A 15,512-nucleotide genomic window follows, 5' to 3' on the forward strand; every position below is an offset into this window, starting at 1 on the left:
AAAAATTCCAATCACTTGGCGCTTGTCTGCAGTTGTGGGTTTGCTCAAGGGCGGGGGCTCTGCTGTGTTGAGGGATATCCATCGACATACTGAATCATCGTGCTCCAAAAATATTGTAGCAAAATAGCAAGAAGGTTAATGCATATGGGTAAGTATAGATTTACTACTCTTAACTCCACATCTACGTACATGGAAGGTGTGCAAGTTGGGAGGAGATGTGGCGTAATGGCCAGAGCAACTGCCTTTTGTACTGGGAAACCAGGTTCAGGTCCTGGCGTCAGCTCAACATCATGTGATTCTGAACAAATCACTTAGGGGCAGATTTACAATAACTGGCGCCTCCCTGCATATCAGCAGGGATGCACCAGTTATTTTGCGTGACTGTTGAAACCCCTTGCGCCACCATGGATGCGCCGCATTTACAATGCATTTTTATAAAAAGGGCAGTGATTATAGCAGTTTTACAAAAAAGGGAGTGATTTAGCAATACACCCACGGTCCTGCAGACCAGATATCGCAAAGACAAAGAAGTGCAAACTACAAATAAATTAGAAAGCTGAAAAAAACAACCCAAACACAAAAACTTAGGAGGGATATTGTACTCTGTCATGTGAACCAGATATGTCACCTAATGTACTACACGTTCAAAGCCCCACCCTGATGAAGACCTTCACACACAATATTCTGCCTGGTCCAATCCATTGAAGGTCGAAATGCGTTTTCTCTTTCAAAAGAGAGGTTTAGAGCAAGCGAAAAAAACACGTTTGCCCAATAATAGGTGCACTCGAGCTGATCAATTGCTGCTCTAGATAGAAGTTTGTAAACAACTCTCTGACCTCTCTAGAACCTGCTCAATACAACTTTTTATATCTAAGGGCAAAACAGATATAACAGTCCCAATTATAATTGTAAAACAGTAGGACTTACTCATGTCGGGAATGACATTCGTGTAAAAATCATTACAAACAGGATTGTTGTTGTCTATGCATGTAGTAATGCTTTAAGGTCTTAGGTCATACCTATGTATGTCATGTAAACATTGTATATGTTTTTTTGTTTAGACTAGCTGTGTCAAAATCTAGCTGCTGTATATATTCACAAGAAACAAAAAGAGAGGTGTATGTCGTAAATGTGTAATGTGATGGGAACCTCTTCTTTGATTATGAAAAAATGAAGAATGAATCCTTAAATAAATGGAGCCAATGGTTAACAAAAAGAACCATTGAGTCATAAGTAAAAACCTATCTATGGTGTCAGAGGTATGATGTTTTTGCTGGCATTTACAATGAGGCGCACCATGGCGCAAGGGTAGAGAGATGCGTGACGCATCTGACGGCGTACTGGTGGCTCAGTGCTGGTGTTGTGTTGCAAGCGCAACGCAACTCCAGCACTGCTCAGGGGTACCCTATACTTGCTGTGCTGCGTCAATCCTTACGCCTGCTACAAGCAGGCATGAGGTTTTGACGCAGCGGGGACGTAAAAGTGACTCAGTGAAATCTTGTAGATTTCACTGCGTCACTTTTACAGGGCTTTCTTGCATCGGAACGCCCACCCTGCATACATTATACCTGACGCAGGTATAATGTAGCGCAGGGCTTTACAACGTGACGCATCTAGTGAGATGCGTCACGTTGTAAATATGTTGCATAGTGGCTCATTGTTTATGCCGCTGCTGCGTCACAAAAGTGATGCAGCGGCAGCATAAAAGTGTCACAAGGGGCTTGTAAATCTGCCCCTAAATCTATCTCTCTGTGCCTAAAAAGTGATAATTAAAGAAAAGGAATCTGACCTTAGGTACTGTAATCTGATGCTCTTGTAAAGTGATCCAATGCCCACAGGCCATGTTTAAGCGGTGTAAAAATGAAAAAAAGATACTTATATGTGGAGTTAAGTAGAGTAAACCTATAACATTTTGGCCAGGATATTGTGAAGACACTTTGTTCTAGTGTCAATATTAAGGTGAAATATCAATGTACATGCCCTAACCCAATGATTAACTGTAGGGTCGTTTGAGTGTAGCGTTTCCCTCCAGATATGGTTCATTAGTGGGTTGGTCTTCCAATCCACTGACCAAACTACAGTAGAGTTTTACTGCATTTGGTGTGTTCACAGTGGGGTTCTGGGGCTTTGCACTATTTGGTGAACCCCGGTCAGCAGTGAAGTGTAGCTGAAAGCTCTGGAGACTCACCGGACAAGTTCTTGCATGTTACTGCCTTTCCTATGCGTTGGAGTGTGTCAGTGATTCGCTTCTCCTGAGGTCCAGAGCAGCATTCAGCATGTTTCCCAGAAGCCCCGTGATCAATCTTCCATCCCTAATTCATTGTTTGTTCTGATTTGGTTCATTTGAGGGCTCACTCTCTGTAGTATCTTCCGATACACTCCTTATTCTAGGTCTGACAGTCCCCATTCTTATTTAAGCCACATAAAAGGATCCCACATGAGAAACTGAAAACAAACAACTATTGCTCAGCAGCAGAACCTTCATATCTCTGTGAACAAGGACAAACATTGGTAAGGGCAAGGCCAGCCCTATTCATAGCCGTCCCAGAAGTTATGATAAGAGGAGATGAAACACCTTATCTGCTCTTAAACTTGCTGTGATACTGGCCTTCCTGAGATTCTGTCTGCTAATGGATTGCTGATGAGGGTGGTGCATAGACCTTTCTACAGCAAGGTACTTGTCGAAATCTATGGTGTTAGTTTGCTAAAGGTTTGCAACAGGTAGTCCTAGAAAGAAAACAGAAAGTGACACCTAATTTCCTTTCATAAGAATCTGCACAGGATTAGAGCTATTTTACATCAAAGCAACATTATCAGACTTCTTCCAGTCTGAACCAGCCGTAACTCCTTAACCGCGGCGCAAATTCTGCTGGGGTGCGGGAGTTCTAAAGAGTGGGCGGGGCCGCATCGGCAAACGGATGTGCGCAGCACTACCGAGGTAGTGCTCAGTGCTCGCGACGGCCGTTGGCCGATGCGCGCACGCAACGGGTAAAAAACACTCTGGGCCTCATTTACGAGGAAATTACGCAATGCGGCGATGCAAGCTATTTTGCTGCTCCAAGCTGCATCATTTTGAAAGCACAGGGATGCGCCATATTTACAGCAATACGGCGCATCCTTGTGCTCGCCCCTTCGCTGTCGATAAAACAGCAGCCGTACACCAATGCAGGCACCCTTGAACCATGGTGCTAGGGTGCCTGCGTTGCAGGGATGGTGTTTGTTGTGCAAGGCGAGATACCTTCCTACACAAAACAATCATAGATGGCATTCTCCTCCTTTGATGTGTGCTGCAGAATGTAGCACACATAGAAAGAGGAAAAAACGAGGAGAATTAAACCTATTTCTCCTTGTTGCACCACTCTTACGCCTCCCCTGAGGAGGAGAAGGATTCTGACATTGTAAATCTGGGAATGCAGCAGAATCCTTGGTTGCTGCGTGGGAACGCACACAGCAACACCCATGGCACTCCCCTTTCATACAAAATAACGCGTAAAAAGGGGCCATATTTACAAGGCCATGAAAAGCCACGCAGGGTCACTTGCGTGGCCTTGTATATATGGGCCAGCACATTGTGCCACCGGTGCGTCAAAAAAAGTGATGCACCAGCGCCGCAAGGGGCTTGTAAATAATCCTCTCTGCGCCCAATTATCAAAGCTTTTTGAGCATGCAAGACAAACTTACAAGTACGAGTAACTTAATATATTGGTAGAAAAAACACTTTTCCAATTTGGAACTGTTGATTCTGTACACGTAATCGAATTTACTCACATGAATCTACGAGCAGGAGGGCCTGATTCACAGAACTAACTTAAGACAAAATCCTGAACTTACTATCATTTTGATATCCACAGAAGGCACTTACTCATTTTGGTTTCCACAGAAGGCACTTACTCATTTCGGTATTCACAGAAGTTAGGAGTCCTAACTTTAGGACTCCTAAATGCCTTCTCTGAATACCGAAAGTCTTAAAATCAGGATTTTTCTCAATTTAGTAGCAGTAAAGTTAGGACTCCTAACTTTAGGACTCCTAAATGCCTTCTGTGAATACCGAAAGTCTTAAAATCAGGAATTTTCTCAGTTTAGAAGTAGTAAAGTTAGGACTCCTAACTTTAGGACTCCTAAACTGAGAAAAATCCTAATTTGAAGACTTTCGGTATTCACAGAAGGCATTTATGAGTCCTAAAGTTAGGAGTCTTAACTTCTGTGAATACCGAAATGAGTAAGTGTCTTCTGTAAATACCAAAATGAGTAAGTGCCTTCTGTGAATACGAAAATGAGTAAGTGCCTTCTGTGAATACGAAAATGGTAGTAAGTTTAGGATTTTGTCTTAAGTTAGTTCTGTGAATCGGGCCCGGAGTGAGGAATGGGTGAAGAGTAGGCATCTGCGCAAAGTATGTAAAAAAAAGGTAAGTGCCAAGGCCCAACCTATTTCTCAAGAAGCCCCTGCAGCTTGTGCAAGCCACTGCCTCTGCCAATGCTCCTAAATTCCAGAACTACTAATCATCACACGCCTATAATTGCTACAACTTAGACTGCCTCAGGCCACCCAAAAGTGCAAGAATGCTTTGGACGTGCTGGTATTATTCATTATAATGTATAGCTGTAAAACACCGCTGATGTGTTCACTTCAAAATTAGACAAACAGTGCCACGATGTGGTACATTGCCATAAATGCTGGTGTTGAGAATTATGGGGAAGAATTATCATTATGTAACGCAGCGCAATGCTGGAAAACAACTTGCTAAGCTGACCTGCGTCTCATGGAGAGGGTAGGAATGCGCCATATCCAGCGGCGGCTCCTCGGTTAAGGCGGAGGAGCATCACCCTGCCTGCTGTGAGCGCAGCAGGTACACGCAGAACAATAAATGGTGAATACCATACCATTTTATTATTCTGTGTGCCTCCGGCCACAGTAGCACAAGTGTGATGGTGGGGGCAGGGCAGACATGATTCCTACGTATGGCCCGCTGTCTACAACCTACCAATCTGTCATGCACACTTCAGAGCCTGCAAGCCCAGTGCTGTAAAACAGCTGAGGGATGACAGGCACAGGCCCCCATCCTCAAAATGAGCGCCGGCTTAGCTTGCTCCAACCAATCAGGATTGGCTGATTTTGGAAGCAGGAGTTAAATCACTTTCCTTTCCTGCTTGTAGTCTTCGGGAAGGGCAACAGGCAACATAACTGAGTTATACGACGTGCCACGCCCGGCAATTTTAAAACTTTCTAGCTGCCTCATGTCAAATCTGCCAAAATATGGCACATTCCTGCTCTTTTCCTGTGCTGGCCAACTATGGGGCATATTACCAAGGGGGGTGATAGACAATTATCCCCGATTTAGCGGCCGTTTTCGGCCGCTAAGCGCCGATAATTCTATCGCCCTATTAGCAAGCTGTCGCTAACTGATGTTAGCGACAGCTTTTAGGCAATAACGAGCGGTTTGGGGCCCGTTTTGCATGTCAGCGATGTTTATCGCTAATGACTTGCAAAGTGGGCGTACCCAACCCGTTAGCGACTGAAAGCAGTCGATAACGTCGCTATCGCCTATTAACAAGGCAGGCGTAGCGTTGGAAATATTTGCGCTAAGCGCGAATATCTCCAAAAACTAACGCCTGCTCAGACCAGTTCTTAGCCATATTAAGAGCATTTTGTCGCTAATACGTGAATATCGCTGTATTCTCAGCGTTATTCACACTATCGCCGGAAAATTTATCGCTTTGGAGATAACCGTTGCTAATAGCACGTTATCTCAGCGATAATTTCCGGCGATGCTTAGCGATAAAAAAATAGTTGCTAAGCCTAGTTAGCGATAAATATCGCTAATCGTTGGTAATATGCCCCTATGTGCTCCCTAATGGCAAAGCAGGCACCATGGTGCAAGGGTGCCTGCATAGCAGGCAGGATTGTTTTTGTACAGGAATGGAAACCTTCATGCACAAAAACAATCCATAGTGGCTCAGCACATTTAAATAAAGGAAACAATCATGAGAAATAAACGTATTTCCCATTGTTGCACCTCTATCGAGAAGGTGTACAATTTTGACACATTTAAAGGTTTACCTGTCTTAAGAAATTTGGGAATGCACCAAAAAGCATAGGTGGATGCACAGAAACAGCCAAGCTCAACCAATGTAACTTTTTCCGAGCACAGAGTATCGCAAGGCAGTGTTTTGGACAATTACCTATGGAAAACAATGTCCACCAACAAATCTAGATAATTTAACCTTAAACCCCCCACCCCTCACCCCCACCCTGGGTCACCTTGGGATGCACCTCCCGGCATCATGTAACACGGAGTATTTAGCACCAGTATCTGAGGCTCACCCGTGGGCCTACTTAATCAAAATTATTCTGCTCTCATGTTCTCTCCTACAACCCATGTCTAACCAACTGTGTTCCCCCAGTAACGTGTGTGAGGGGACTCTCCTCCTCCACTTCTAGAGGGACCTCAGAGATCATGCCATGCCACGCCCTCACGTCGTCCTCTAATTTATCGTCCCTACGGATTCGTCTCATGTGGATTAGTTCCGCTGTAGCCCATTCCCCCAGCAAATCATGTAACATGGTATGACAGATTCTTTATTTGCTAGATAGGTAAAATGTATATTATGTAAAGTGGTTTGACAAAAGAACTGATAGGTAGTAGTGTTACCTATGAGGGAGAGAACCGCACATTAATAAGGAAAACCTATCTATGATTGACAATATGTTATGTTAAAAATGTGTGTACACCAAGCGGTTTCATGGCGCTGCAAGAAGAGAGGAAGCAGCATAAATGGGACAGTTGCCTTACTCATATGCCTGAGAAAATAGCCAAGTCTTGAGCTGTTTCCTGAACTGTGCATAAAGAGTCAGAGACCTCAGTTCCGCAGGGAGCGAGTTCCAGAATGCGGGGCCAGGGCCCCAAATCTGAGGCCCCCATGCGTTTTACATTTGAATGAGAGAGTGGTCAAAAAGTTCAGGTTGGAAGACCGTAATTCCCGAGAAGGGATATAACACAGGATCCTTGAGGAGATGAAAGCTGGGCCATTCCCAGGGAGGGCTTTAAAGATGGTGCATCCCAGTTTGAAAGCGCAACGTTTAGCCACCGGAAGCCTACGCAGACTTTCTTCAAAGGTCTAACATGGTGGTGTGTGGGTTGGTGATAGATTAGCCTAGCCGCTTGATTTTGCACCAGCTGCAAATGATGTAATTGATATGCTGGGATACCCACATATAATGAGTTGGCATAATCAATGCGGGAGATTACCAAGGCAATGATAGCCAGGGTCAAGGCCTCAGTGGTCAAAAATCTACCGATCATCCGGATTCTGCTCAGATGGAAAAAGCAAGCAGAGACCACTGAGCCAATCTGGGCTTTCATGGACAGATCATTGCTGATTAGCCACAACAATGAGAGTGAATAGTTTTGTTGCTATATTTACAACGGGGTGCTAAAGTAGCTTCGAACACCTACTACCTAGAGGTGCTATCAGTACGTTGCGAGATAACATGCATATCAATACACAAGAAAATAAGCTGTTACAGCACACCCCTTACTATGTATACCAATCCAAAAAACAATGTTGGACAAATACTAAACACAGTCTAGAATCCAATATATTCCTTAACACATGTAGATAATCCAATCAGACAAATTAAATATAGAGCATCAAAGTAGTCCAAAAATGTATAACAGGATTCCACCTCTGTCTCATGTCAGCGCATGCGCACAGCACGCCACAAGCAACCGAAGATAATGGTGGTTAAGGTCACTCAACAAGGAGCCAGCTCTGAGTGACAAGATTCCACTTACTCCTAATTTTCCTTTAAGCACCTGGAGAAGTCCTGGTATTGCTGCCTGGGTTCATAACAGGGAGGATGTTTATTCTTGTGACGGAGGTGAGCGGAGGGCGAGTTGTGGTAGCTGTCTAGGAGGCATTCATTCACTCGAAGTCGCGGGAAGCAGGGACAGCTACAGCCCCTGTGCCATGTTCAGGGTACTTTCCTACAGCAGGTTGGTGGCCTATGCAGTTTTTGGCGGCCTTTCCCAGACGGACATGAGGGATTATAGTCTGGTGACTGCTAGCTGTGGCTTTGGCAAGGACTTCCGCAAGGGGATCCTGTTTGAAGAAGGGCATGTGTCACAGCGACAACACTTGCTTCATCACCCCCTACCGGTCAGCTGACGTTCTCGGTGAGTTGTAAAACACCTAAAGCCTGTTTGTTATAAGAAAAAACCAAGTACATGGGGCCTCATTTATGAGAAGGGGCGCATTGCTGCGTAGAAAGCAGCAATGCACCACTTCTCAGTGCGCCCTCATTGCGACACCAATGATGCGTCGTATTTACAGTATGATGCACCATGTCGCAAGGACTGACTGATACGTATCTGTCAGTCCTTGCGACATGGTGCATCATACTGTAAATACGACGCATCATTGGTGTCACAATGAGGGCGCACTGAGAAGTGGTGCATGGGTAAGCCCCATGTGAAAGGGCCATGAGGCAGAAGTAAGGATTTGACGCATTTGTGTCCTAGAAGTGGCGCAGCGAAATCTCATAGATTTCGCTGCACCACTCCTACGACCCTTTCTTGCGGGGAATCGCCTACCCCGCATACATTATACCTGGCGCAGGTATAATGTAACGCAGGGGTTTACGAAGTGACGCATCTACGTAGATGCGTCACTTAAAAAATATGGCGCAACATGGCACATTTTTTATGCCACTGGTGCATCACAAAAAGTGACGCACCGGTGGTGCAAAAGTGACGCAGGGGCTCATAAATGAGCCCCAGGGTCAATGGCGGTCTTTTCAAAATGATACATTGGAAGCTACTGTAGGGTCTGTGACCTTCTGCTGCCGCGACACCTCCCCACGATCCCCAGCAGCGGTCCAAACCAAGAATTCCTCATGCAGATTTCACCTTTCTACTTAAAGCTTGCATGCTGTAAAGGTTTGCTGTTTGTGTACTCATTTACCTCCCGAGGGCCCGGTTGCGCAAGGTTAGTTAGCTAGGGTCACTCCTTTTATTTATGTGCCACTGCCCAGCGAGAGTGGGAGGGGGTGATCTGTGTGTGTGGGTGTGTTGGTGGAGGTATTCCTCTTCAAACACTTGCAAAAAGGACAGAAAAAGACTGCTCTTCGGGGCAGATTTATGAGGCACTTGCGCCACGTTTACGCCGCTGTTGCGTCACGCAAGGCGGCGTAAACGTGGCGCATCCCTACGAACGATTTACAACGTGACGCATCTAGGCAGATGCGTCACGTTGTAAAGCCCTGCGCCGCTTGTGGGCGTTCCGGCGCAGGGTGGGCGTTCCGGGGCAGGTGCGCCTCGCAAAAGTGGCTGAGTGAAATCTATAAGATTTCACTCAGTCACTTTCAGGCCAATGCTGCGTCAAAAGCCTGCGCCTGCTTGAAGCAGGCGTAGGTCTTGACGCAGCATTGTTAAGATGGGGCCCCCCCGAGTCTTGCTGGAGCTGCGTCGCGCTTGCGACGCAACTCCAGCAATGCGCCACCTTTACGGCACAGATGCGTCACGCATCTGTGCCGTTTTTGCCCCATGGTGCGCCGCATTATAAATGCGGCGCACCATGGGTGGCGGAGCTGTGGCGCACATTAACTGGCGCATCCCTGGGGATGCGCCAGTTAACATAAATCTGCCCCTTCGTTTTTAGAAGAGGCACCAGAAAACGGATTATGTAAATAATTCGAGGCAGGCAACGATGAAAAGACAGACACGCATTTTAGCAGAAATTGTGTGTGTGGTTCCCAAATGTGTTTTCACTCCGTTGTGGGCCCTTGTCACTCTTTGGCATGGGTGGACTGGGCCATCTCCCACGGATACTTTTCGCACCTCTGCGCCAGGGAGGGCTTTAAGTGGGCCGGGTCTCACTGGGTCTGAGCACCGACTTTTAAAGGGGGCCTCGAAGCGGGTCTCTATCGGCCTCTGTTTTGTGCACTGGCACAAGCGGTCAGTTTTTTTTCCGGACTGCAGTGACAGCAGGCACATTGATATGCTTGTGCTCACACTGCTCACTTCTCACTAGTGGAGAAGTTACGGCATGACATCATGCCATGCGAGGGTTGTAGGGGAAGGAAAATCCTTTAAAGAGAGTCATTTTCTCTCTGGATTTCCCTTCTGTTTTTGAAACTCAGGAGCAGCAACATCCTCGTGGTGTCGCCAGGGCTTTAAGTGGAAGCTTTTTCAATATTATATACAAACCATAGTTTCTGCGTATTTATCTTATGCAACTAACCATTGCCAAAGCCAATAGTCCTCACTTGTTGTAGGTATGATGTTACTTTTTGTGTCATATATCTGGATGCAATGACAGAAACAGCCAAATACAAGTCGGGCGACACACTATGCTAAGTACAGATTTTTAGGGGCAGATTTATGAGGCTCTTGCGCCTCCTTGCGCCGCAATTGCGTCACGTAATGTGACACAACGGCGGCGCAAACAATGCACCCTATTTACAACGTGACGCATCTAGGAGATGCGTCACGGTGGAAACCCCTGCGCTATAAGGAGGCGTTCCTGCGCAGGGGAGGGGCGATTTCACTCAGTCACTTTCTACGTCAATTCCCTACGCCTGCTTGAAGCAGGCGTAAGGGTGACGCACCATACATTGAACAGGTGGCCCCTGTGCATTGCAGGAGTCATGTCGCACTTGCGACATGACTCCTGCAATGCGCCGCCCGTGCGCCGAGAGATGCGTCACGCATCTTCACTGCCTTGCACCATGGTGCGCCGCATCATAAATGCGGCGCACCATGGGTGGCGGAGCAGTGGCGCACTGTGGCGCATGTTAACTGGCGCATCCCTGGGGATGCGCCAGTTAACATAAATCTGCCCCAAAGTTTACATGTTAAGCCACGCCCTAATTACGTTGGCCACGCCCCTTTGAGAGACCCTCCAGTTTTTTCTTCCCACTTAAAGCCCTGGTGCCAGGTCAGTGGTGAATATCTTGACTTCAGTAGCTTTGATTAGAAAGAGGTTGCTCGTACCTCTAAATAAACATCTGCTCCAAATATAAGCACAGAGGTGCAGCTACAAGACAACATTTTTACTTTGTGAACCGAAGCAAAGCACGCTCAGAGCACGTGCTCATTGATGCTTGTGTCATTTTCTGTAATTGGAGCACAATGCATTTATTTCATTGATGTAGCTTGTACGTGCATCTTATACTGCGCTAAATGCTGTTAAACAGACGGCAGCATCTCACGGGGGTTTGCAAGGGCATGTTTATAAAATTATATTGGTATGTTTAATCTGGCTGCTCGTGGGACACCGCAGAATATCGCAGAGCTTTTAGGTAACTCCAAAGAATTCTGCGGAGTGAAACTGTGTGAGCCCCATCCAGTCATACACTAAACCACTGCACTCTACCCACTGTACTCTGCACCATTTTACACAAAACCAATGCACTCTACATCACTGCGCTCCATGCCAACTATTCATCACCACAGCACTCTACACCCCTATACTCCACTCTGCAACACTTTACCCCAGTGCACTCTATGCCACTGCACACTACTCAACTCAAGACAATTGTGCACTACCTCACTGCACTCTATGCCACTCTAGTCTACTCTGTACCAATGTACTCTGCACCACTGCACTCTGCGCCTCTGTACTCTATGATAGACTACTCTTCAAGATTGCACTCTCCGCCACTGAACTCAATGCCACTATACACCATTGTACTCTGCGTCACTGCACTCTATGCCACTCTATTCTACTCTGCACCACCTTACTCCATGCCACTCTAGTCTACTCTGCACCACTGTGCTCTGCACCACTGCACTCTGCGCCACTGCACTCTACGATAGTCTACTCTTCAAGATTGCACTCTCTGCCACTTAATGAATGCCACTATACACCATTGTACTCTGCGTCACTTCACTCTATGCCACTCTATTCTACACTGCACCACTGTACTTTATGCCACGGCTCTCTATAGCCTTCTACTTTGCAACACTCTATGCACCTGTAATCTATGCCAATGTACTCTACGCCAATGCACTCTACACCACTGCACTCTAAGACAATCTACTATGCAAGACTTCACTCTCCGCCACTGGAGTCTAAGCTAATCTGCAACACTGCACTCTACTCCGCATGACTCATTTCTACGGCAATGCACTCTACACCACTACACGCTACGTCAATGTAATGTACTCTGCATCACTGCACTCCATGCCACTGCACTCTATTCTGTACCACTCAACAACACTCCATGCCACTCCACTTTACGATGCTCTACTCCACTTTGACACTCTACCTCACTCTATACCACTCAACTCTACAACACTCTACGCACTCTAAGAAACTCTATTCCAGTCTATGCCACTTCACACTACTCCACTCAAGACAATTGTGCACTACCTCACTGCACTCTATGCCACTCTAGTCTACTCTGTACCAATGTACTCTGCACCACTGCACTCTGCGCCTCTGTACTCTATGATAGACTACTCTTCAAGATTGCACTCTCCGCCACTGAACTCAATGCCACTATACACCATTGTACTCTGCGTCACTGCACTCTATGCCACTCTATTCTACTCTGCACCACCTTACTCTATGCCACTCTAGTCTACTCTGCACCACTGTGCTCTGCACCACTGCACTCTGCGCCACTGCACTCTACGATAGTCTACTCTTCAAGATTGCACTCTCTGCCATTTAATGAATGCCACTATACACCATTGTACTCTGCGTCACTGCACTCTATGCCACTCTATTCTACACTGCACCACTGTACTTTATGCCACGGCTCTCTATAGCCTTCTACTTTGCAACACTCTATGCACCTGTAATCTATGCCAATGTACTCTACGCCAATGCACTCTACACCACTGCACTCTAAGACAATCTACTATGCAAGACTTCACTCTCCGCCACTGGAGTCTAAGCTAATCTGCAACACTGCACTCTACTCCGCATGACTCATTTCTACGGCAATGCACTCTACACCACTACACGCTACGTCAATGTAATGTACTCTGCATCACTGCACTCCATGCCACTGCACTCTATTCTGTACCACTCAACAACACTCCATGCCACTCCACTTTACGACGCTCTACTCCACTTTGACACTCTACCTCACTCTATACCACTCAACTCTACAACACTCTACGCACTCTAAGAAACTCTACTCCAGTCTATGCCACTTCACACTACTCCACTCTCCGCGACTCAACTCTACTCTACACCTACTCCACTCCTCTCTACGCCACTCAATAACACCCACTCTACTTTATGATACTCTTCTTTATGACACTCTCATTTATACCACTTTTAGTCAGGCTAAACAGTTACCAAGGTGGTGTACATCATGGCTAAATCATATTGGCAAAGCCAATAGCTCTTGCATAGGTGAGACCTATTGGCTTTACCAATGCTTGTTTTAGTGTACTGAGAATGCCCCAGATGGCAAATGGGATCTACGGCCAAAGATACTGCAGTCGCATTAGTGGATGATATCTGGGCCAGTAGAAGGGATCTGTAAGATTCTTCAGTGTCTACAAGCAGATATTGTGCAGAACCCAACCACCCCTCAAAATCTGCTGCTAGTAAAGTCCACTCAGCATCTAGGACGTTTGACATTTAGGACTCTGCTGGGAGCAGCAGCTTGTTTGTACATAGCACAACTCCCATGTCTATCTTCAGGAATCATTCCTTTTCTCTGAGTAATTTCCCAGATGCGCAATTCCTCAGTGTCTTTAACCTGCTTCTGTAAAGAATATGGGGCCTCATTTAAGAGGCCGCTTGCGCCATCGGAACTTCACTTTTTGTGACGTTCCGTGGCGCAGAAGCCTGCGTGATATTTTTCAGGCAGCACTAAGTCTCTTTTTGGCTTAATGCTGCTTGATAAATATCAGTCCCTTTAACGCAGTGTTCTGCATTAAAGGGCATGCAATGGGTGTTGATGGGGGCGTTCCTAGCAACATCCATGGCCTTTTGACACTGTCCCAGATTTACGAGAAATCGTAAATCTGAGGCAGTGTCAAAAGCTTACGCCTCCCCAGGGGAGGCATAAGGGAGGTGCAACGGGGAGAAATATATTTTTATTTCTCCTCGTTTTTCCTTTGTCTATGTGTGCTGCATTCTGCAGCATACATAGAAAGAGGAGAAGCCTCTTGTGATTATTTTTGTACAGAAAGGTTTCCCTTCCTGTACAAAATAATCATCCCCCAACGCAGGCACCCTTGCACCATTGTGCAAAGGTGCCCATTGTACGCCGGCGCAAGCGAAACGGAGAGGAATACACCGTATTTTATAGATACGGCTCATTCCTGCCCTTTTCTTTTGTAGTGGGAAGGCCTGCTGCGCTTCCCAACGGCCGGTGGGTTGGGCGGTTCTACACCCCAACCACCGCTTCTAACCAACAGTTATGCTGACTTTTAACGGTTCTCAACAGGTTAGGTACGTCGTATCACTAGAATCACACACGTTGTAAAATACAAGAAATACTGCACTACTTAACAATGGGTTCCTGTACAGTGCCACAGTGAAACAATCAATGCGTAGCATCACAATCATGTACTGAGCCAACACAAGATAAGGCAACTTAGTTCGCTACCAGCATGCCCTGTTCAAGGAAGAAATACAGCAGTGCGTCACGGTGAAATTACGTACTGCGCGATAGGAAGACAATGCAATGCATAATGCCACCAGCATGCCCTGGGCAAGGAAGGAATAAGGTAATGCATGACAGTGCAATTCAGTACAGTGCAGTAAACAACCAATGCAGTGCTCTACACTAGAATCCTGTATCATGCAAGAGAAAAATAACTTAGTGCGTAGCGCACTAACCCCTGAGTTCGTTAAGCACCACTAGCGTCAGACGTTGTGCAATAGTTCGATAGTTCGTTCGCAGAAAATTTGCAAAGTGTTAGACGACTGTTTTAAGAAGTTATGCAACCGGTTGCCCCAACACGGATCAACGATGACACTCAAGTTCCACTCGGGGCCCTGGCCCCTGTTCTGCCCCTTCTGGGATCAGCACTGGGTGAGATCTGGGCCGTAGCAACAGGCGCACACAGCTGCCAGCAGTGAGAGGCCGAGAGAGTGTCCCTCCGAGCATACACCCGCCCCAGGCGATGATCCACTTTACCTGGGGGGGTGCAACCCCACTCTCCTCTCCTGCAGCAGCGGATTGGCCTCACTCCAGATCCTTGTCACTACGGGCAAGGTGTGCACGGACGGTAGTTCAGCTCCTGCGGGGCTGCTGGTCCGGGCCACCAATGTTCAGCACAAACCCCTTCCACGTAGCCTTCCACACAACGCTGGTGTCACCCCACATTGCCTTCAAGGGTCCGATCACTTGGCCTTCATCTCCAGCGCTGTTAGGACTTCTTCGCTCCCCGGTGCTCACCGCTCCCCGGTACTCCTCACCAGCACCACCGGTGGCACCTTCGACACGCACCCCCGGCGAGTCCCGAAACTTACTCCTCCTCCGGCCTCCGATGACCAGGCGCACCTCACTATGCTTCGGCTGGCACTTTGACACGCACCCT

The 15,512-nt window shown here is 46.9% G+C and overlaps 1 protein-coding gene across 1 annotated transcript in view; it reads left to right on the plus strand.

Moving 5' to 3' along the window:
* Positions 1-15,512, plus strand: part of LOC144792573 (phospholipase A2-like) — a 299,668-nt gene that overhangs the window by 106,105 nt on the left and 178,051 nt on the right. The gene's annotated exons all lie outside the window — the stretch shown is intronic.

This window comes from Lissotriton helveticus, chromosome 11, assembly GCF_964261635.1.
Source record: "Lissotriton helveticus chromosome 11, aLisHel1.1, whole genome shotgun sequence".
Lineage (NCBI taxonomy): Eukaryota > Metazoa > Chordata > Amphibia > Caudata > Salamandridae > Lissotriton > Lissotriton helveticus.